Raw genomic sequence first — 24,656 nt, 5'->3', positions numbered from 1 at the left:
TCCCCAACACAGTCAAGATTCATTCCTACAAGTCTGCCCAGGATCAGAGGCCACTGTGGTCAGAACTGAAATATAACCATGTGCAGCTCCACTAAATTATGCTTAAATAAAAATGTGATGCATCCATCATATTTGTGCAATGTAAGGATTAAATCAGCTATAATTTTCAAGCTTTAAAAGAAAATTCCTAGTGAGAAATAATGTGATGAATGTCATAATAAAAAAATTCAGGAGGAAATAATTCTTTATCCTTTCTAAATTTTCCTTATGAAATGCATCATTTTAACCTACTGCATTTCAATATACTTTTCCATAAATGTAAATTTGTTTTGATAAGAAGAGCCTTTTAATCCAAATTGCACAGTGATGCTTCTACAATGATGTTTTAACTTAGTAATCAGAGTTAACAGACTGCCTAATTAACCAAGTCATCATTTGCCAAGATCCAAATATGGGATGAATTGTGGGCCAAGGAGAAAATATGATGGACATGAAAATTATTAATTCAGGGAAGCATTAAAAGCATGTGAAGTTAAAGTTCTTTGCTAAATCTTACCATCTTTAATAGTCTTAATTTTTATAATATAAGTAACATGTGAACATAAAAATATATACTATATGCAGGGAATGTAAAAAACATTAAAAAATCAACTAGTTATTGATATAATTAACCTTTTTAAGGTTTTTACAGTCCATGAGGTAAAACCATAGATGCCTGCTAGTAATAATAGTGAGAAATACCCACTGACTGCTCAGGAAATGCCGGCATCACAGTCACGTTTCATATGACCAAGATGTTTACTCTCCACATAACCCTTAACCCCTCGTAAGGTGCTCTTTTTATCTTCAGGTATTAGATGTGAAAACCAAGCTTCAGAGAATTTTTTGCTCACAAGAATATATATATAAACAAACCATGTCCAATCTTTTAGGGAAGTCTTATTAAGTATTCTATAATTTAACTCACCAAAATTTTACCCATGGAAGCTTCATTCATTTATTATGTACTTAGGAGACAGAAGACTGAGGTAACCTAAAAGACGCCATGTGCCTAACCTATACAAAAATCATTAGCAGCTTACAATTCCTACCACTAACATCGCTGATATGTCCTAAGGAGAAACGTGCATTTCAGCTGAGATAAGACTTTTATAGCCAATTTTCCTAGGTGATTTAAATGTAAGTCAACATAGAGGATTTAATCTAAGGGGGGGATGATGAATCCACCAATCTGACCATCTTCCTCTTAGTTACTTGGTAACTCCTATTCATCCTTCCAGGTCCCCACCAGGTCTCATTGCTTCTGTGAGTCCTTCTAGTTGCCCTCCTCCCATCCACGCACACACAATCCACCAGGATTCTTGTTGCTTCTCCATCAGTGTATTATAACTGACCTTTCTGTCTACCTTACAGGTATAAGTAAGTTGAAATCAAGGATCTTGCTTTAGGACCTAGATATTATTAAATGGTAGATAAAAGGTTGGACAGAAGGATAGACGGGGGGAGTGCAGCAATGAATGAACTCCTGGCTTCTTGAGGACACTCATGTGTAACTATACTGAGGCACATAGCCCACCCCCTAGGAAGTGACTGCCACTGGAGATGTCCAAGTGTCAAACAGACAGCTTCATGGGGAAAATCTCAGAGGATACTCAAGCATGGTTAGCTGGACTATGTGATTTTTAAAGGTTCCTTCCAACCCTATAATCCTATGTATCAGCTATGCATCAATACGGTGCCTTACAGGATACACATGCACAGTCGCCCCTCTTAGAATTCTGCCCCCTTATTCTGAAACCAGCACCCTTTTTATTCCCTTTCTACTGCCTTTTGTAGGTAGAACACCAACCATAAACACCATTCATGACTCTAGTGACCCAATCCAAACTATGCATACTGCTATACCCACCCCCAGTTCAGCTCCAGGCCCAGAAAGTGTTTCAGCAACAGGTAATTCCCACTCATTGGATTAATCACAGACCCAGGAAAATCCAAATACTATGACAGCTGCAAAGATGCAGAGGGCCGACTATATGCATTTCTCTTTGCCACTTTAAATAGGGGACTTGAGCATCTGCCGATTTTGGTATCCACAAGGGTTTGGGAACCAATCCTTCACAAATAGTGAGGGATGATTTAATTTTGGGGAAAGTCAAAAGTTATATGTGGATTTTCAACTGCACAGGGAGTTGGCACCCTGAACCTCCACATAGTTCAAGAGTGAATGGTAACTCCTCTTTGAGCCTAAGCTGGTCACAAGTAACCAAAGAGGCCCAACAAATAGGTGGGCTCAGTATTTTAAACATAGGCATTAAAAATGGTCTGCTGTTTCATAAGGAGATACTGATACTTAAAACCCTGTAAGTAAAAATTGCTTAGTTGTGGTCCCTTGCAACTAGCTTTTATATAGTTTTTCAATATATGTATTTTATGCGTGTGTGTATGCCCCAGGTACAAAACTGCTGCTTTAGGAAGGAGACCTTGCTTGTTACACTTTTATACACAGATGATTGAGCAGAACAAATTAATTGCTGGGTGGTCAGAGGCCAATACAAAATAAAATGAGGGCTACCAAGATGAAGTTAATTAGAATAATGTACCAGAGAAAAGTGACTCAAAGATCTAGAGAAAATGTCTTAACAGACACATCCAACTAAGGATAGAAGAATGTCAATTGAGTGGGGTTGTCTTCGTTCTAAATCACATTGAGACACTTTTATTCCCATTGCTCTTGTACTAGCAAAAAAGAATCAAAGCATCTGAAAGAGTCTAGTAAGATCAGACAGGACCTGCTGGATGGCATTGAAGTACAAAGGCTCAACATGCGGCATAAAAAAAACATTCCCAGGGCACCTGCAAATCAAAAACCATAGGAAAATGTTTATATGATGAAGATCATATGGCATACTGGTTAGGAGCCATGGCACCAGGGGAAGGGTGCCTGGGTTCAAATTCTACCTCTACTTTTATAAGTGGAGAAGTCTTAGGGAGTCATTTAATCTTGCTTATGCCTCAGTTCATCTGCAAAATGAGTATTTAGAATTGTGCCTCTCTCATAGAGTTGTTGCCGTATCAGGTGGATTTGTGCCACCATTAATGACTGATTTGGGACAGACACAGACCAAGGCAATGCACAGCCTCTCTTAATGAGAACACTCAGAGTTGGCACTGAGGAATTGCACCCCAGCACATCTCAACCAGCCTCACCTGGCACTAAGGGGCCAAACTGCACATGAACATGCAGCCACATTTCAAACCACGAGAGAAAATGCTCTCAGAAAGCTCCCAATCTTCCCCCCAATACTAAGGCAGAGGGCATGGGGACGAGGGCACATAAGGGCTTTTCCAAGCTGCCAAGCCCCCCATTGAGTGGGTAGCACTCAAGTCTTGCAGCACATGGGTCTGCTTCCTCTTCTGTGACTGCTGTTTTAGTATCTGACATGGTATTTGGAGATGGGGTGTACCATGTTTCAGACATGTAATGGGCGAGTTCTTTGCCACTCTGAAGAATATCAGTCTAATAAAAGTTTTTCCAGAATTATTTGCATCACTTGACTGAAGCTCACTGAATTTTAGCTTTTTATTTACTACAAAGGCTATTAGAAACCAAATGTGATGCCTATATCTTAATCATTTGCTTTACTTTTATAAATTGAGATGGTATAAATTATAAACTAATAAAAACATGTGGCTCTCTGCATTTCTTCAATAAGCCTTGCTATTCCATTAATCATGTTAAATAAGAGTATGTGACTTGACGTATTTCATCTTTTACCAGCCAAAGTTAAGGGGTGTAAAGATAGACAAAGCTGTCCTGTGTGTCAGCTTTCACATAACAAATAACAAGGAGCAGTGCGCATGAAGCATGCGTGTCTGAAACAGCACAGCGACAAGAGACAGACCATCCTCTGTAGGCACATGAAAGAAATAGTCAATCTGTAGAGACTTGAGTTTTCTTTCAAAAATAATATGTGAATTATCAGGATATAACATCAAGTGTACAATGTTGCAAATATAAGACTTTTCAAGAAATTTAAGACATGGCCTCTTGTGAGGCAAGAGATGAAACCAGCTCTGATTAACTTAATGACAAAATATATCCCTAGCCAGGTGACTTCAGATTGCAGCACCATAAATGCTGAATTTCCAAGGTTTTGTGGATGTGGGTCAAGCTCCACACACTGAGCCATCCATTGAGGTTTATCACTTATATCATCTGAAACAAGTCATAAACGACTATCAGCCAAGGTGTCACCAACAAATGTAAAACAGATCACCCTTCTTCATATTGTATTTTTTAGTTTTGAAGTGAATTCAGCATGTGAAACATGAACAAATATAATAGGGAATTAAGGCTCTTACCAATGTTCACCACTTTAAAAAGAAGACTGCAAGAAAGTACAACATGAGTTTTGCCAGTTTAACTCCCAATAAACTTTGCTGATCTCTAAGTCAACAGCATGGTATTCTGTTCCAGACCCTGTGCAAAGCACTGTCCCCATTTCATCTAATTTAACCCTTGCAGTAACACTTTGAGCTATTACCCCTGCCTTGGATAAGTAAATTGAGGCCCAGAGAAAGTAATTTGTCCAAGAACAAAGAGCCAGTGAATGACAGTGCTGAGAACTGAGCTAGTAATCCAATATCCTTAATCACCCTGTACCACCCACAATACGTGTTAGGCCCAAATGGCAAATGATTCTGCCTTCATGGGGAAGGCGATATGTAACCCACTCTGGATGGGACACACACAATGTCAAGATGTGTGCAATGTATAGTGGAAACTCTGGAGAAAACCCAAGGGCAGTATCCTATTCCTATAATTAAATGGTTTTATTTCTTCTCTTATTCTCTCAACCACAAATTCATAGGAAAATTCCCAGATATATTCTGCATACACTGACTGTGAGCACGCCTACCGTATCCTGGGTCTACCTGCTGTGAGGAAGCCATTCTAGACCAACAAAGACCGTCCTTCCCTTTGCTCATGACCTGGTAGAAAGGTATATTCAGAAAGTGACAGGTGCTGCAGTAAACGGGACAAACAAGAAGGCTGGATGGAGAATAACGACAAGGGACAACAGGGAAATCTCCCTTAATGTGGGGATTCAGGAGAGACCTGTCTGAGAAGTAGACACTAAATTGAGCACTGAGGACCGAGGAGCCACACAGAAATTGAGACACACAGAAATTCTTCCAAGCATAGAGGAGATAGTCCAGAGGCAAGAAAGATTTCATGGCATCTGAACACTAACACAGTATCCAAATAAAATACTGGAAACCATAAAGCAATAGCTCAAAGTTGACAACAGTCTTTTGAGCAGGCAAGATCTTCAAGCCACTATCTCCAGAGTCAACAGCCTTATGAAAACAGAGCGTATGTTAAACACTCTTGCTTTTTTTAATTCACCTGTGCTTAAAATGTTTTAATTGTGGTAAAAAACACATAACATAAAATGTACACCTTCAAACATTTTTAAGTGTACCGTTCAACAATATTAAATGTAGAATACATTTGCATTATTGTGCAACCAATTGCCAGAACTCTTTTCATCTCGCTAGTCTTAAGAGATTCTTGATGGGTACTAATAAAGTCTGGGGGGTCAGTCCCCCCAAGCTCATCAACTCTGTGATACATCACAGCCAGTAAATCACTGCAGGCTCCTGTCCACAGGTAGTCTGCCTTCACCTATCATCACCCAACGGTGCTCAAAAACTCAACAGACAGCCATTCTCATGTGGTTGCTGCCACTCCTCAATTTCTAGGACACGGTGCCACCTGGGGCCATCCGTGGGCACTGCTGACAGTCTCTGTGTGCAGTTGGCACTGCTGTTTGAGGGTCATTCCTAGGAAGACCTGTGGGATCTGAGGCCTGCATTGTAGACTCAGCACAGAGGCAGGACCTGGGACAAGACAGGAAACCAGCATTGTGTAGCATCAGCCTATACAAGTGAAACCCTGCAGAGTTTCGGATTATCATCAACAATACTGTCTTGAAAGCAGTTAGTGAATTCTGCTTGCTAGGCAGGCCCATTGTCTGAATAAATGAAAAAAAAAAAAAAACCAACATAGAAGTAAAAAAGAACTGCACACCTCTTAGGGGAAATTGTCAAAATGGGACCCCCAGATCAAAGTTCTGTTTAGCAGGGCCATCCAGTTATATACATTGCCACAGTGGCCTTGAAGATAGGTATCAAGCCCTCCTCCCAAGGTTCTACTTAAATAAAAGGGAATGTCAGGCAAGAAGCAATAGACCAAAACATACATTGTCTACCAGTAAAACCACCATCAATGGTGAAAACTCCTGGGAGACAGGGATTCCGCCACATTACCTCAGGAGTGTAATGCCAACAATGCTGGCATTTGTTACCTACCAGGATCTGTGCTAAGCTCTTTACAAACATCATTTCACTAACTCTTCACAGGAGCTAGCTCTTATTTTTATCCCCATTTCCTAGATAAGGAGGCCGTGGCCCAGACAGGTTAAGTATATTGCCCAGGGCCACTCAGCCGGAAAGTACAAAAGGTAGAGTTTGAATCTAAGCCAATCTCATTTCAAAGCAGTCACTCTTAACCAGATTGCTAACTGTATATGGATACAGCAAGCATTCAATAACTGTCGGTGAATGTACCAACTACCGTGTTTCATGAGCACTTATCACATGCTGGTATGGCAGAGAATATACTGTGAAGCATGGGGTAGTCTCATTCTACTCATTCTATGAGGTAGAAATTTTCACAAGAATAATATATGGGCCTATATGGAGTAGAGAAATTGGACAGGGCTGACTCACTTTTTTCCCCCATCCTCCAAGGTAAGGTTTCAGTAGAGATATAGAGAGCAGCAAATCACATAGATGCAGAGCAGAAAGCACTGTCCAGTCTTTGAGGAACAGTGCAAGCAAACAGCAAATTCCCCTGCACATACTGGGAAGAACAGAATTGGGTGTGAGCCTGCATGGTGCTAGGACCTCATGCTAGTACTCAAACTTTAATGAGAGCTTAATATCCAGAGGACAGTAAATCTAATAGAAAATCTAGGAGTTTAAATTATGGTTGATAGCTCTCTTGACAAAGAAATTTATTTCTCAGATTTGCCATGGAACTTTCAGTAAGAACATTACGGTCCTAAAATATTTACTGAGATATGTATCTCTGCTAAGAAGTAAATTAGCTGAAATTCTAATACATAAAATTCAACTAAGACATTATTCATGCAAGTTATTAGAAGACAGGCATTTCATTGAAAATAAATAAAAATTAAACATGTGAGAAACACTGGTATCATGATTTTGTGTGAGTAACCATTTCCCTTTTCTTCATTATTACTAGAACCTGAAATTTATCTGGGACAGTAAATTTCTCAAGTCTAAGGATATACTTTTCAAATGCCCTCATGTTAGGGGTGGCAAAAAGTATTTAAGTAAAAGTCACTGAGTAAGACTTCAGGGAATATTCTTTAAGAGGGGAAGTTCTTTAAAGGGGCCTGCCTTGGCTGAAAGGACCACATTTTGTCCCTTGCGCTTCTGCTCCTTCCTTTCAGGATACACAGGCAATGGCTGGAAAAACAGCAGCCATAATGTGATCTTGAAAATAAAACTACTCTTGAATAGGCAGGCAGAGCAGAAAGAAGGCACCAACTATTCTCCCCCAGACTTCACTATCCTTCATGAGAGCAAATACACAACTAATTTTTTGAAGTAATATAATGCATCTCTGTTACTAGACAACAATTTCTTTTTTAAAAAATTAATTAATTTATTTTATTCAGTTACAATTGTCTGCATTTTCTCCCCGGGAGTGGGGAGGGGATAGTGGGGAGAGGGGTCAATAGGAGCTACTATAAAGGACAACAATTCTTAAATGATATAATAATATCAAACAAATCTAAAGACCATATTACTATTTTTGTAAGAAAAAAACTAGAAATTAATGAACTGGGATTCTGATTACCAAACAGCTTCTTAAGCTGTTTGTTTAAGTATGACTTTTCTTCATCATTTTAACTAGTCCAGAGAAGCATATTTACTGAGCCTGTCTTTCATGTTTTGACATGGAAGATTTACAAAATTCAAACATACTTGTGGACATGCAAAGCACTATTACTTATTAAGGCCTATATTAAAGGTGAAAGATCTAAAAACACTCTCAGATTCTGATGGTTAAGGGAAATTGAATCACTCCTTATTGGCATTTGATCTTTAGCCTGCCAAAATCTATCTGTTGAACTCTTCATCCTTGTGGGTACTAGAAAGATATTTCAACAGCCTGCCCACCATCAACTGTAAGACAGAAGGGACATACAGACAAACCACAGCACTCAGAAAACAAGAAAGCTCTCCCCACACTCTTGTAGCTCACAAAAGCTCAGTGTGATTAAAAAGGTGAAGAAGCACACTCTGCTAGGTGAACCAGAACAACTGTGTAAGGAGTTTCACATACATTCTATCTCGTTTCATCCTTACAGCTATACCCACATGCTACTATGGGAGGGTATTTTTTAATTCACCTTTCTTCTTGATAAATGGTTTGCTCCAGATCACAGGGACTGATACCCAGTGAAGTATTCTGTTTATAGGTCATATGTCCCTTTTTGATGCATTAGGTCAAGAGTCAGCAAACCACAGCCTTTGGGCCAACTACTGCCCATTGTCTGTTTTTGTAAATAAAGTTTTATTGAAACAGTCATGCCCATTTGTTTACATATTGTCTATGGCTTGTTTGGTGCTACATCAGCAGAGCTGACTAGTTGCAACAGAGAATGTATATGGCCCAGAACATTGGCACTACTTACTATCTGGCCCTTCATAGGCAGTTTGCCAACTTGCATTAGGTCACCTCTCCACAAATATGATCCAAGTTATGGATCCTGCTCTTAAGGCAGTAAAGCTATCATGGAGTGCAGCTTTGAAATCCCTAATTAATAATGGAGTATCCCTTTACTTTCCCAGTGGTTCCCGTGTCCACTGCTGTGTCCTCTACAAAGGTGGATGGCAATTTTATGCAGTGCACAAATTAGTGTAGTTTACCTCTTACCATTTAATGTGTCTCACAGCCATAAAAAAACCTGGAGGTCACTGGTTGGAGGCACCCATAATGCCACAGGACTGCAACACAGAGGGATGCTGACAGCAGAAAGAACAGAAGAGGGTAAGTGAATAGGGCAAATTGTGACAATTCAGAATTGTATGTATACATGTATATGTAATAATACAAGAGGGGACCGCAAAAAACCAAAATTTATTTGCAAAAAACTGTGTATTTATTCTTACATGTTTAAACTTCAGTCACCTTCAAAGAACTCTCCTTTTGATGCAGTACACCTATTGAGACTTTTTTTCACTGCTCAAAACAGTATTTGAACTCATTGATTTGGATGCCTTTTAGTGCTTCTGCTACTTTTTTCACCTCTTCCACATCTGCAAAATGTTTCCCTTTGAGAACTTTTTTATACAGGGAAACAAACAAACAAACAATAAAAGCAGTCGCTTAGGGCAAGATCAGGTTAATAGGGGTGGATGGGGTATGGGGGTTGATGCTAGTTTTGGTCAAAAACTGTTGACTCAGCACAGTGTGGGCAGGTGAGCCTTGGAAATCACCCATCATAAAATGGGCAGACACACTGCACGAGTCTTCAAAAAAAAATCACTGAAGCAAACACAGCCTCTCACACTAATGCCAGCTGGTAAACTAATACAGATGGGTTCCTAGAACACTCACTTTGCTGAGGATACCTCTACTCCACCCTCTAAAAGATAATTCCGATTTTTCTGGGGTCCCCCCTTGTAAATATGTATACAGTATGTATAACATATAATAGACATACAGTTAGTACATGTAGATACATGACAGATGTATCGCAGCATGTATTTTTGTTCTTTCCCTTCTGGAATCAGCTTTTCATCAGCCTGCTATCTGAGCTCAGCATTACAGGACAGCAGTACTTGTGAAATGTCACACAGCCAAGTGTAACTGCCACTCACTTGGAAAGTTTGGTTCCTTGAACTTCTATCATTTTTTTTGTTGTTGTTAAATTCTCATAATTACAATGTTTCCCTGACAAATAAGGACATGGTATCCACAGGTCCAAATGATTATTTATTTTGGGTTCTGGTCTTTCAGTCTCTCAGGGAATCTAGCAGAGGAAATACACATACATACATGCACATCTGCACATGTATGTGCAAACCACTGCCTGCTTGCCACAATTTACAGTTCTTTTCCAGTCATGTAGAAGGAAGTCATGACTCAGCCTTCTTGGGCAAACAGTCAGCCTGCATACCTGCTCACGTCGAGGCTGCAAGCTTTCACGGCTTAGCTGGATTATTAGAGTATTTACCAAATCCAATTCCAAGTAAGCTGAAGTTACTGACGCATAACTCAACTCATCCTCAAATAGTTGCAGTTTTTGTGTCTAGCAGCCAGTAGCAAAGTTTTGCATACCAGGCCTTTTCTGCACACATTCTTGGAAGATATTGCCACCCATGTGGCACTCAAGATGACAAGAGGGACTCTGTCAAAGGGGAGATGGAACTACAGAGTGAATAGAAAGCATGAGCTCTTCAGTATGTGTGTGTGTGCGCCTTGTTCTCTTTCAACAGTAAGCAGAGGTAAAATTCCATGAATGTACATGTTTTGTAATCCAGTCAGACAGAGAAGTGGAAACTGAAAAAGAGGTGTATGAAGTTTAATGATTTGAACAGTCACGCACCTCTGGAAACTGTGGGTTGTCTGTCTACCAGAGCTCAGAAAAGGGTTAAAAGGCGGTACTCCCAGTGAGTGCCTCTTCTTGGTAAGAGATGGATTCAGGCCAGACTGGTTCACACAATGATTTCTAGGTATTAGTTGTCTATACGAGTGTAAACTCTTTGCTGAATATGTTCATATGACTTAAGAATGTTTATTCTTATATGAGTTTGACATGATGTATTAGCATTATTCATGAAGAGTATGATAAGAATGCATCAAAAATATTTTTAAAGATAATTTCAGTTGGCAAAGGATATACTCATTCAAACTTGGTGAACTCATTGATGAATAACTGCCACCATAAGCAAGAGGACCACTGTCATACATTTATCAGAGCAAGGAGAGAACAAAATTAATTACATTGTTTTCCATGGATTTACAATTGCTTCCTTTTATAGTCTATATTTTCCAAACATTTGCTCTGATATTCCGTGTTTTTGCTCCTCTTAACAAAAGCTATCAGTTCTGGGCTCCTCATGGGGAAGTCAATAGATCATCAGAAAAAGCAACTGGAACACTCTTCTACTCTTTATTATCTTCTTTTAAAATGTTATAAGCCAGTAAACTATTTAGCTTATGAGCCACATTAATAATTTACTCACATTTGATCGCAGGTTTCACAAACAGGGTTTCCAGGGATGTGGAGGATAGTTTGTAGGTCTGGCTTCTTTCCTAAAGGGGCACTAACGAATGTGACACTGTAGCATGACACCAGTGGTGGGGCACATTCATGACCAGACTCCAAGATGTGACTCTCACTCAGCCTATCGCTCCTGTGAGAAGCCAACAGGCTTTCATTTCGGTACAAGATATTCAACTAATTATTCAGACAGTGACATTAATGAGAGCCCTCGTGTTTATTGTCAACACACTAACCAGTGCTTAGCTGCCATTTGTCTGATATGGTCACTAATTAAAATGTGTTTCATGAATAGTACATCTGAATTCTGATATAACAAAGAAGCACTGGAGAAAAATAAGGAATAGCTGATTGGGAAACCATCCTCACCAGGTTAATTTTTATTTTTTTGTCTCAAATATTGTCAAAGACAAAGTGACAGGTAATAGGAAATGCCATGGATACCAAGAAAACTGAAAGGAATATTTGTAATCATATATGTCTATGGACAATCTTGACTTTTGAGCAAGGCCACTGGGTTGCAATACGGTCAGGAGCAACTTTTGTCTCATGTAAACTTTACTGACTTTATGATGTGGAATAAATATTTTTTAAAGTCAGTTTTCCTGTGGAATGACCAAAACGTTTGCTTGCTTTACTGTGCTTTTCAACATTACAAGTTTGATCTTTGATGGCACCATCACAAATATGATCTTCACAAACATCTCTAGATGCAATTGTGTTTTTTCCACAATGTAAATCTAATGTAAAATTATACTACTGAGTGTTTTTAAAAAAGTGTTCTTTAGTATCCTCTTATACATCCTGTTTCTACTCTACTAAAACTTGCAATCAAGTTCTTTCTACTTTAAATTAAATTTCTATTTTGGTATGATACAGTTTATCCTTAATTTTATGATAATTATAATCCTAAAATATTTATATGATAATATAAAATAAATAACTTTTTAAAAAGGTGTGCTTAGATCTACTAGAGGAATGGAAAAATTGAAAAAGTTCATGATGTGCTTTATTGTAAAATGTGCACTTTTAATTAAATAACAGTGGTTGTATATCAACAAATATTCTATATGCCATAATTGATCAAGAATTCTATTCAGTGCTGTGGATGACTTCTGATTTTAAAGGATAGGAAAATAAAATATGAGTCCACATAGATCACTTTAAGAGTAAAAATGTCATTGCAAGCATAATTTCTAAAGTATGTACAGTATTTCTGAAATTGCCATACAATACATCTGTGATTTTAGAATGCCCAAACATGACAATGTCACACAGCATCTGGGAAGAAGGTTCAGATCTTAGACTAATTTTTAAAGTGTATTTATACAAGTATATAGATTAATTATCCCAACCCAGCATTACCGTCTCCAAATGCTCTATTTCCATGGGTACATGTTACAGACAGTTTTTCAGATTATTGGCATCTCTGTGGAATTTATGTATGCCATGCATACGTAATAATACAAGAAGATATGGTCAGCCTGTGGTGGAGCCTGGGTCATCAAATCCTTCTCTGTTTCATGGGCACACAGCTGGAATGCGTTCCCCAGCTTCCGCTGCAGTTAGGTAGAGCCTTGTCACTGAGTACTGGCCCAACAGATGGAAGTGGGTATGTTATTTTCATTCTGACCCTGAACCCTCCTGCACCATCACGCCCTCTCTCTACCCTTAGTTGTGGGCCCAGAGGTGCAGAGCACAAGTCTTAGTTCCTGCAGATGGTGCAGTCATTGGATGAAGTAAGCCAAGGTCCCTGAGACACCACATGAGCAGAGCCATGCCTCCTGTCACCCACAAGCCAGCACTAGACTGTGTAGCCTGAGAAATAAACCTGCACTGAGTTAAAACTCTGCGATTCAGGAATGTTTATTACAATTGCCAGTATCTCTTACCAAATACACAGGCCTTTCTAATTCTCCCTGGCTCCATAGTTATACTTGAATCTCCAGGCCACCATAAATAGGTAGAAGCACTGTGAATTTGGAAAAATTCCTGAAGGTATTGTGTAGTTGTGATCATCTGTTTCTCTAATTCAGCTAAGGTTAGAAGAGAGAAAGGGAACCAGTCACTCATGCACTCCCAAACTGTGTGGGGCAGATGTTCCTCACTTGACCTCCACCTAAGCCTGTGAGGAGGTCTAATTTCCATTTTATAAACGAGAATGCTTCTAATAAGTGAAATACAAGCAAATGCCATGAAATGTATATCCAGTTGACATTTTCCCAGTTGGATGTCTCTTGGCTTTTAATATCCAAATTATAAAGAAAATGCTTATTTCTAAATCAAACATTTTTGGCTCTTACTAATAAAAGAAAAAATTCTAAGACATCCTCCAAAATTAAACACATTTTAAATAAAATGTGTGAGGTTACAATACAACTGGTAGAATATCAGACCCTCAGTAGAGGTTTTGAAAGCCAGCAACAGAGAGTGCTGTCTCAGATGTTCTTGGTGATTTAAAAAAAAAAAAGCCACATTAAAAAAAATGTATTTTGAAACTGTATTAATTGTTGAGTAGTTAATTTCTTACACATTTACATTCTTAATGTAATGATGTTGACTATATATAAAGTGTTCTGTTATACTTTAGTCATATGTTAGAACAGAGTTGACAAACCTTTTCTGTAAAGGGCAAGGCAATGAATATTTTAGATTTTCCAGTCACATCCTACCCATTGCAACTGCTTAACTCTGCCATTGTGCTAGGAAAGCAACCACAGGTGGTAAGTGAACAAACGGGTGTTGTGTTCCAATAAAAGTGTATTTACAAAAACAGGCAGTGGGTCAGATTTGGCCTGAGGGACACAATTTGTCAACTTCTGTTTAAGAGAACTGACTGGGGGGTTTGTATATTGGCATATAACATTATGATTTCTCCTATGTAAAATAACAGATTTGGATCTGGTGAGCATTGCACCCAGGATATTTGATTGCCAGGAGTGGATTACCGATGTCCAGGGAGAATAGCCTTAATCTGCCAAAGGTTAGCGAGAGACAGCTGGCAGCACTCAGTTTCCGCACAAGGTCTAACCCCACTACCCCATTCTTCCCTCTAAGTCATTCCAACTTTCGAAGGGCTCATGGGTCCACATAAAATGCTTAAAGGCATCACATGCCATTTTGAACAAAAAATCCAAAAACTACTACACCAAAAAGAAAAAGCTGATGGTTTTTCTCAGCCTGCACAGTGAAGTCCCTGTGTTAAAGTAATGTATGCAATAGTTACCTTAAACTGAGCTTATAATGCCCTGGCTGGTGTGGCTCTGCAGATTAAGCACTGGCCTGTGGACTGAAAGGTTGCCAATTCCATTCCCAGTCAGGGGACATGCCTGGGTTGTGGGCCAGGTCCCTAGTTGGGGGCGTGGAAGAGGCAACCGATTGATGTTTCTCTCGAACATTGATGTTTCTCTCCCTCTCCTTCTCCCTCCTTTCCCCTCTCCCTAAAAATAAATAAATAAAATATTTTTAAAGCACACTTATATTAAGGTCTTCTTAAAAATAAAAAAAAAAAAAAACAATAATACGTATATTTAAAATATTACTGAGTGCTAAGAACAAGAAATTATCACCTCTAAATGTTTCAAAATCAGGCATAAGATCTCCACAAGTGAAAAATGAACAGCATTCTTGGACCCAGAGGATATTCATTGTTAACCAATCTCAGAGTAGGAGCTATATGCCCAAAACCAGAATATGGCAGCAATAATGTAGCAAATATAGTCCTCTATTATTGTCTCAAAAATATAAAGTTGTAACAAGGTTTTAGTTCACTTCTGGGGGTAAGGCAAATTTCAGAGACATAAACACAGAGAGATACTTGTTTTAAATGTCTGTTTCCCATGAATGTTTATTATAATGGTTAAGTGTACAAGATGGTTTGAGAAATTTTATGAATCTGTTTTGCCTAAAATGTCAATCAAAACATAACAAAAGTGCTCTTTACACAGTCTCGGAGCCTGTGGAAGCTGCTGGGAACAGGACTCTATAACAACAAATGCGCCAGGAAGGCTGCGGTCCGAGGCCATTATTGCCGGCTCTAAGTGGGGTCTCAGGAACCAGAGGAGCACACAGCTCACACAGCTCTTCTTAAAATTGAAGGTGTTTATTCTCGAGATGAAATTGAATTCTCTTGTAGGCAAGAGATGTGTTTATGTGTACAAAGCAAAGAACAACATGGTGACTCCTGGTGGCAAACTGAAAAAACACTGAGCAAAACCAGAGCCACCTGGGGAGAGGTAACTCACGCTCATATGGAAGTGACCTTCCTACTCAGGGCATTAGACACAGAATCTGGGAGATGCTGTATCCCTTAAGGATTTACACTTGCTGAAAAGTAAATAAATAAAAGTATATTTGTCCTCTTATAAAACAAAGAGAGAGAAGTAAATGATAGTCCAGTCTCATGGAGAAATATTTTGCAGTCATTAAAAATGATGCTGGGAATGGGTAAATATGTACAAATCTTGTTATAATATGACATGACATAAGAAGGATAGAAAAATTGTATCTACAGTATACCCTCAACTGTATAAAACTTTATGACAAAAAACAGAAAAATTAATAGTACTTGCCCTGGAGGGAAAAGAGTTAGCTAATGTTTCTTTAGAATGTTTTATGTTTTTCATTTTCTAAAAAACAAAGCACTTTCTAAAATATCAGTTAGAGAATATGAAACAGTTAACTGAACCTCAAGAAAAAGACATTTGTTGTACATTTGTACTCATTTACTAATAGCTCTTGATCGCCTTTTTTTCAAACCAGAGCTAGAGCAGACACTCATGGTATCTCTCCTGCCTCAAACACAGTATTTACAGGATCTTATGCATTCAAATAACATTCCTTGAAGCAAATGAACAGTCCATCTTACTTTTTAAAAGAGATCTTAATTAGATTCCATAGATAAAGTTTTTATACTTCAAGCCTTTAAAAATTAAGTAATTTTAAAAGATTTGTTGCTTGAGGATTATAGCTGTAAATAAATTGCTTGATGCAAAATTACAGTTTCTCCTCCTTTTTTCCATGATGGCACACAATAATTTGTCTTTTAATAACTTAAAATAATTCTGAGTCATTTCCTCATTAAAAACAAAATACCTCTTGTTCACGAAGTTTGGCATTTCATAAATATTTACCTGAAATGCACTGCCTGCTTTAAAAGTGGGACGGTAAGCCCCTGATGGACAGGTTAAACTCTGTGTAGAGGAAGGAAGGAGACCTATCATGTCAGCTGGGAGAAGGGCACCATATTGTCTTCACACTCACTCTTTTTCTGTGGAGGCTCCCAACAGCCAAAAAACACACAACAAATGTGACCATCATTCATCATTGTTTTCTTTCTTTCCAGCAATCAATTAATCTCTCTCCCTCTCTCTCTCTCTCTCTCTCTCTCTCTCTCTCTCTCTCTCTGGAACACATACACACACGCACAGGCACACACACTAACCCTGCACTCACTCCTGGCATGCATACTTTCCGTGGTTCCCCAGCACTCTTAGGATAGAAATCAAAACCTTCCCTGGGGCTGTTACGCCGTGCTTGTGATCGGGCCACTGCATATCTCTCCAGCCTCCAGCTCAACTACACATCTCCACTGGCCCTGTCAAGCTTCTCAATGAGCTTCTGTAATGAGCTGGGAGGACAGCAGAAAGAAAGACTGATAAGGAGATGAAGATCTCACTTCCTTTCTGTGAACTACTAAGATCAACAAGATGATGGGGGAAGAAACATATCTTTTAAAATAATAGAGCATCGTAAAGTAAGCACTTTATTATATATTTTCCTCCAGGTAATTTTCATGAGAAATTTCTCATATTGTCTTCTGGATTTAAAAACACCTGAGATTAGTACACACACTAAAAATAGAAGTCTTAAAAGCAACTTCATTTTTTTCCTTAAGACATAAAAATTAGTCCACAACATACTCTTCAAGTCCATGAAAATGGCAAGTAAAAAGGTTTAGTTAGTCCTCACTACCACTGAACTTTCTCCAAACTAGTCAAGTCTCGAAGCTGAAGAGAAAAATAGGGCCAACTGCAGAAACACATAGGTCCCGCCATATGAAAGACGATCTCTGTGTAGTGTACTAATTCACCACACAGGGTAAAATATTTCATTTTGTGATGGAAGGAAGGTAAGCTACATCTAACTCATCAACAAATCACCCTGCCCAAACCCAGAAAAAAGGTGAGCTGTTTCTTAGATTTCAATGAAAGACATTGTACTCAACAATGGAAATTGTTCCATTGTTCTTAACATGGAAAAATTAAAGGCGGTGCTATGCTTCATTTTGCTCAAACTTCAGTGGCTAAAACCAATGTAACCTATTCTTTAGGACTATCACATGGTAACTAATTCCATTTCATTTTCTTCTTCCTGGCACTTATGCTGGGACTAAATGACTGCTTTTTGATCAATGGATGTGATCAGAAGAAGGTACTTCACTCCTAATCATGACCAAAAAAATCATGCGTGCTCCCTATTCCTCATTCCCCAAGTTCCTTGTGACAAATACAACTTCATGGAACGTCACTGAACACACGCTGACATGAAGTAAGACCATGTATACCTTTATAATGTTAAGCTATGGAAATCCGTGGTTTATCAGTCACAATGGCTAGCACAACACATACTGAATAATACTATTTACCTTATATGGGTTCCGGTTAAGATGGTGGAGTAGGTAAATAATGAATTTGCCTCCTTCCACAACCACATCAGAATTACAACTAAATACAGAACAACCATCATTCAGGACACCTGAACATTAATCCTGTAACTAAAAACAAAAACAAAAACATTAAAAAAATCATTGAGACTGGTAGGAGAGATGGAGGCACAGAATGGGCTGGTCCCATACCCGCATGTGGCAGTTAAAAATCCAGAGGGAGTTCTCAGCTACAGAAGTTCACTCTCAGGAATGAGGGGGTCCCAGTCTCACGCTAGGGTCCCAGTGTCAGTAACCTCTGGCTGTAAAAATCAGCAGGGATTGTGGCTGAGTGAGACGGAGACTATTAAGAGTCCCAGGTGTTCCTCTTAAAGAACCTGTGCAAAGATTTACGCAGACTCACTCCCTCTGAACTCCAGTGCTGGGGCAGTAGCTCGTAAGGCACAAGGGACATTTGGGGAAGAAATGAATCATATAGAATCAGGGTGAGAGCTAGAGGGGTGGCTTTCTCCCAGATAGAAGTGCTGGCAGAGGCCATTGCTCCTTTTCTGAGCTCTCCCTGCTGTAGGCACAGTCTGGAAGCAAGTCTGAATCTCCATCAGCCTGGCACACACTCTTCATCCCACCAGGGTGATTTCCTGAGACCCCACCCCACCCATCTTGCAGGCCCACCCAAGCCACTTCAGTGGCTTTTCTATACAAATGAAAAGCCACTGGCTCATGCTGCCACCTTTCCTAAAATCTCTCAAAGGTTCACAAACAACAAACAAGCAGCATCTCTGTGCCCTACACACTTGATAAGTGGTGCCAAGCTGGGCACTAGTGGCAGCCAGCTCCACTTTGCACCTCAGCCTCTCCCAGGCACCTCCAAACCCAGCACAAGTAGCAACCATCTGAAGATCACTTTGCACATACCAGGTGGTCCCAAGCAGGACACACAAAGCAGGTGATTTAAGTCTGCACCTCCCCAGAAGCTCCAGAACCCATACTCCCAGTAGCCACCTTCAGAACACACCAGAGCACCACCCAACCACCTCCATAAACAATACAAAGTGCAAACCTGGCAAGACCCAGAGCGGTGCTAAAGTGAATCCTGTTCCATAAAGTCAACCCTTGCACAGCAGCCCCTCACCTGTAGTCATGGCCAGCACTCACAGCAAATCAGCCTAGAGGTCAATCTCTCCTATTGACATCCGACAGCAAATAAAAACTCAAACCACAACAGGAGGATACACACAGCCCACACAAGGGACATACCTGGAGTACCTGGCTCAGGTGACTAAGGAGAATGTGCCACTGGGCCCCACATAACATGTACTACTTAAGGTACCAAGACCAGGAGATGTAGCAGTACCTAATACACAGAAACAAACACAGAAAGACAACCACAATGAGGAAACAAACAAACAAACAAACAAACAAAACATGTCCCAAGTGAAAGACCAAAACGTAACTCCAGGAAAAAAAAAACAAAAAAACTAAACAAAATGGAAACAAGGAATCTGCCAGTGAAAATGTAAAATATTTGGTTTTAAGAATGATTAGTTATCTCAGTGAGAACGTCAGCAAGGAGATAGGAAACATAAAAGTAGGTATTGAAAACAAACAAAAAAAAAGAAAAAGTCAGAAATGAAAAATACGACATCTGCAATAAAGAAAGTATTAGAGGAAATCAAAAGATTAGATTAAGTAGAGAACTGAATCAATGATTTGGAAGACAAGGTAGCAAAAAATACCCAATCAGAAGAACTAAAAGGAAAAAATAATCCAAAAAATTTAAGATATTTTAAGAGACCTCTGGGACAACATCAAGCATAAAAATAACTGCATCACAGGGGCATTCATCAGAAGGAGTGAAAGATCAAGAAACTGAAAACTTGTCTGAAGACATAATGACAGAAAACTTCCTTAACCTGTGAAGAAAATAGACATACAAACCTGGGAAGCACATAAAGTCCCCAACATAGGGTGGGAAATACTTTGTAAAAAGTATATTATTGTCTAACCACTATGCTGCACATTTGAAACTAACACAAAATAATACTGAATGTAAACTGTAATTGAAACGTTAAGAAATATTCTTACTTGGGGTGGGGGCTGTTAGGTTTAAAAAAGATATAGGGTGGATAAATGGAGAAGAAAACAAAGCCCTTACATATATTGTCTACAAAAGACTCACTTCAGATTCATAGATATACACAGACTGAAAGTAAAGGGCTGGAAAAATCTATTTAATGAAAATGGAAATTTTTTAAAAGCTGTGGCAGCTATGCACATACAAGTCAAAACGGACGTTAAAACAAAGCCTATAATGAGAGAAAAAGAAGGACCCAAAAATTCTACATCTGGGTATTTATCTGAAGAAACTCAAAATGCTAATTCAGAAAGATATATGCATCCACATGTTCACTGGAATATTATTTACAATAGCCAAGATATGGGAAATAGCCAAAGTGTCCATCAATAGATGACTGGATAGAACACAAGTTATGCATATATACAATGTAATATGACTCAGCCGTAAGAAAAGAATGAAATCTTGCCATTTGTGACATGGATGGACTTACTATGCTGAGTAAAATAAGTCAGACAGAGAAAGATGATACCATATCATTTCACTTATATGTAGCATCTAAAAAACAAAATAAATGAACAAAAACAGAAAGAAACTCAGATACAAAGAACAAACTAATGGTTGCCAGATGGGAGGGGGTTGGAACACCAGGTGAAAAAGATAAAGGGATTAAGAAGTACAAATGGGCAGTTACAAAATAGTCATGAGGTTGGAAAGTACAGCATAGGGAATACAGTCAATAATATAGTAGTAACTATGTATGGGTATCAGATGGGGTAATCAGATGGTTGTTCTGTATTTAGTTGTAATTCTGATGTGGTTGTGGAAGGAGGCAAATTCATTATTTACCTACTCCAAAAAAAACTGGGGTAGCAAAACTTATACCAGATAAAACAGACTTTAAAACAAAGGCAATAAAAAGAAACAAAGTAGGACACTACATAATGATAAAGAAGTCAATCCACAAGGGAATATAACCTTTCTGAACATTTCTGCACCCAACATAGGAGCGTGTAGTGTGTGTGTGTTATACACGTATGCATATACACACATACATATGCAAGCATGTATATATATACTTATACACACACACATGTGTGTGTATGTGTGCATGTGTGTGTGTGTGTGTGTATATGAAGATTTGCTTATGTCCATGAAGCGAATTTTCATGGGCATAAAGGGAGAAGATGACAATAATACAGTCACAATAGGGGGCTTTAATACCCCATTGACTTCAATGGATAGATCTTCCAGATAAAGAAATCAACAAGAAAAGAGCTACCTTAAATGACACACTAGACAAGATGCATTTAAGTGATATTTTCAGAGCATTTCACAGCAAGAGAATATACATTCTTTCCAAGTGCACATAGAACACATTCTAGGTAAAACCACATGTAAGGATACAAAACAAGTCTGAATAAATTTAAAAAGACTGAAAACATATCAAGCATGTTCTCCAACCACTATGTTATAAAACCAGAAATCAAATACGTGCAAAAAAAAGAAATAGACACAAATATGTGGGAGTTAAATAACATGTTACTAAAAAATCAATGGGTTGAGAACCAAGATGGAGGCGTAGGTAGACACACTGCGCCTCCTCCCACAACCAGAACTGACAGAAAATCAAACTGCAAGGAAGTCCGACACCAAGGAGATAAAAAATAAACATTCATCCAGACCGGTAGGAGGGGAGGAGACGGGCAGCTGGGGTGGAGAGGACTCGCATTGCCATGGCAGGACCCAGACTGGCGGAGTGTGGGACAAATGGGGCAGGCAGTCTGACCACGAGGACACCCTGTGGCCCCACATTCACGCACAGATAAACCCAGAGGGCCGGACTCAGAGTGGCGGAGAACGGGCCCCCACACACGTGCACAGATAAACTGGGACAAATGGAGGGGGAGCTAAGCAGAATGCGCAACCCAGGGCTCCAGCACGGGGGAAATAAAGCCTCAAACCTGAGTGAAAACACCCACAGGGGTTGGGGTAGCAGCAGGAGAAACTCCCAGCCTCACAGGAGAGGTTGTTGGAGAGACCCACAGGGGCCTAGGGCATGCACAAGCCCACCCACTCGGGGACCAGTACCAGAGGGGCCCAATTTGATTGTGGGTAGCAGAGGGAGTGACTGAAATCCAGTGGAGGGTGGAGTGGGCACCATTGCTCCCTCTGGGCCCCTCCCCCTCCTACAGCATCACAGCGCAGCAACCAGCGTTACCCCGCCCCGGTGAACACCTAAGGCTCCGCCCCTTAAAGTAACAGACGTGCCAAGACAAAAACAAAAACAAAAAGGCCCAAACGACAGAACACTTCAAAGCTCCAGAAATAATTCAACTAAGCAGCGAACAGATAGCCAACCTATCAGATGAACAGTTCAAAATGCTGGTAATAAGGACGCTCACAGAATTGGTTGAATTTGGTTGAAAACTAGATGAAAAAATGAAGGCTGTGCTAAGAGAAACAAAGGAAAATGTACAGGGAACCAATAGTGATGCGAAGGAAACTGGGACTCAAATCAACGCGTGGACCAGAAGGAAGAAAGAAACATTCAACCAGAAAAGAATGAAGAAACAAGAATTCAAAAAAATGAGGAGAGGCTTAGGAACCTCCAGGACATCTTTAAATGTTCCAACATCCAAATCTAGGGGGGCCAGAAGGAGAAGAGGAAGAACAAAAAAATTGAAAACTTATTTGAACTAATAATGAAGGAGAACTTCCCTACTCTGGCAAAGGAAATAGACTTCCAGGAAGTCCAGGAAGCTCAGAGAGTCCCAAAGAAGCTGGACCCAAGGAGGAACACACCAAGGTACATCATAATTACATTACCCAAGATTAAAGAGAAGGAGAGAATCTTAGAAGCAGCAAGAGAAAAGGACACAGTTACCTACAAAGACTGTCAGCTGATTTCTCAGAAGAGACCTTACAGGCAAGAAGGGGCTGGAAAGAAGTATTTGAAGTCATGAAAGCCAAGGACCTATATCCAAGATTACTGTATCCAGCAAAGCTATCATTTAGAATGGAAGGGAAGATAAAGTGCTTCTCAGATAAGGTCAAGTTCAAGGAGTTCATCATCACCAAGCCCTTATTATATGAAATGTTAAAGGGACTTATCTAAGAAAAAGAAGATAAAAAAGATGAACAGTAAAAATGACAGCAAACTCACAGTTATTAACAACCACACCTAAAACAAAAACAAGAGCAAACTAAGCAAAGAACTAGAACAGGAACAGAACCACAGAAATGGAGATCACATGGAGGGTTATCAATAGGGGAGCGGGGCGGGGAGAGCGGGGGGAAAGGTACAGAGAATAAGTAGCATAAATGATAGGTGGAAAATAGACAGGAGGAGGGTAAGAATAGTGTAGGAAATGCAGAAACCAAAGAACTTATAAGTATGACCCATGGACATGAACTATAGAGGGGGGATGTGGGAGGGAGGGGGTGGGCAGGATGGAGTGGAGTGAGGGGGGGAAATGGGACAACTGTAATAGCATAATCAATAAATATATTTTTTAAAAAAGGAAAAATCAATGGGTTAACAATAAAGGAACAAACAAACAACAACCCAAACCACATGGGACACAAAAAAGCAGTCCTAACAGGGAAAATCATGGCATTACAGGCCTACCTCAAGACACAAAAACACTTCAAATAAACAATCTCATCTTACACATAAAAGAATAGAAAAAGAACTAACAAAGCCCCAAATAAGTAAAGGAAGAAAATAATAAAGATCAGAAGTGAAAATAAACAAACAAACAAAAAGGCTAAAGAAACAATACAAAAGATCAGTGAAACCAAGAGCTGGTTCTCTGAGTATATAGACAAGATTGAGAACATTTTGCTAAATGACATAAGCCAGTCAGAGAAAGACAAATACTCTATGATTTCACTCATATATGGAATATAATGAATAAACTAAACTAACAAACAAAATAGAGATAGACTTATAGAGAGCAGGCTGACAGCTATGGGGCAAGATTGGGGGAGGGAGAAGAGGGATCAAGCAAAAAAAAAAGAAAGAACTCAAGGACATGGACAGTGGCGTATGATTACAGGGGGAAGGGGAATAGAGGTGGAAGAAGGTATAAGAGAGATAAATGATCATGGAAAAAATACAATTAAAAATGTTGAAAAAGAAAAAAGAGAAAACCCAAATGAATAAAGTCAGAAATGAAAGAGAAGTAACAACTGATACCACAGGAATATAAATGATTATTAGAAAACATTACAAATAAGACAAACTATACATCAACAAATTAAATAATCTGGAAGAAATGGATAAATTCCTACATACACAATCTCCCATAACTGAGTTAAAAAGGAAAAGAAAATCTAAACAAACCAATTACAACTAATGAAATTAAAGCATTAATGAAAAAACTTACAACAAACAAAAGTCCTGCACTAGATGACTTCACAGGATAATTTTACCAAACATCCAAATAAGAACTAATACCAATTCTTCTCAAACTATTCCAAAATATTCAAGATGACAGAGGATGGTGAAGCTTATTTTATGAGG

The 24,656-nt window shown here is 39.2% G+C and overlaps 1 protein-coding gene across 14 annotated transcripts in view; it reads right to left on the bottom strand.

Moving 5' to 3' along the window:
* Positions 1-24,656, bottom strand: part of FOXP1 (forkhead box P1) — a 629,322-nt gene that overhangs the window by 380,704 nt on the left and 223,962 nt on the right. For 10 of the 14 annotated variants that reach the window (XM_053930432.1, XM_071222259.1, XM_045192423.3 and 7 more), the window contains one exon: positions 9,038-9,126. The exons of the other annotated variants lie outside the window; for them this stretch is intronic. The gene's annotated coding sequence lies outside the window, so the exon portion shown is untranslated. The remainder of the gene's footprint in view (positions 1-9,037; positions 9,127-24,656) is intronic. 14 annotated transcript variants of the gene reach the window in all.

This window comes from Desmodus rotundus, chromosome 8 (assembly GCF_022682495.2).
Source record: "Desmodus rotundus isolate HL8 chromosome 8, HLdesRot8A.1, whole genome shotgun sequence".
NCBI lineage: Eukaryota > Metazoa > Chordata > Mammalia > Chiroptera > Phyllostomidae > Desmodus > Desmodus rotundus.
The sequence above is the reverse complement of the archived record's forward strand: the minus strand, read 5'-3'. Positions and strand labels throughout refer to the sequence as shown.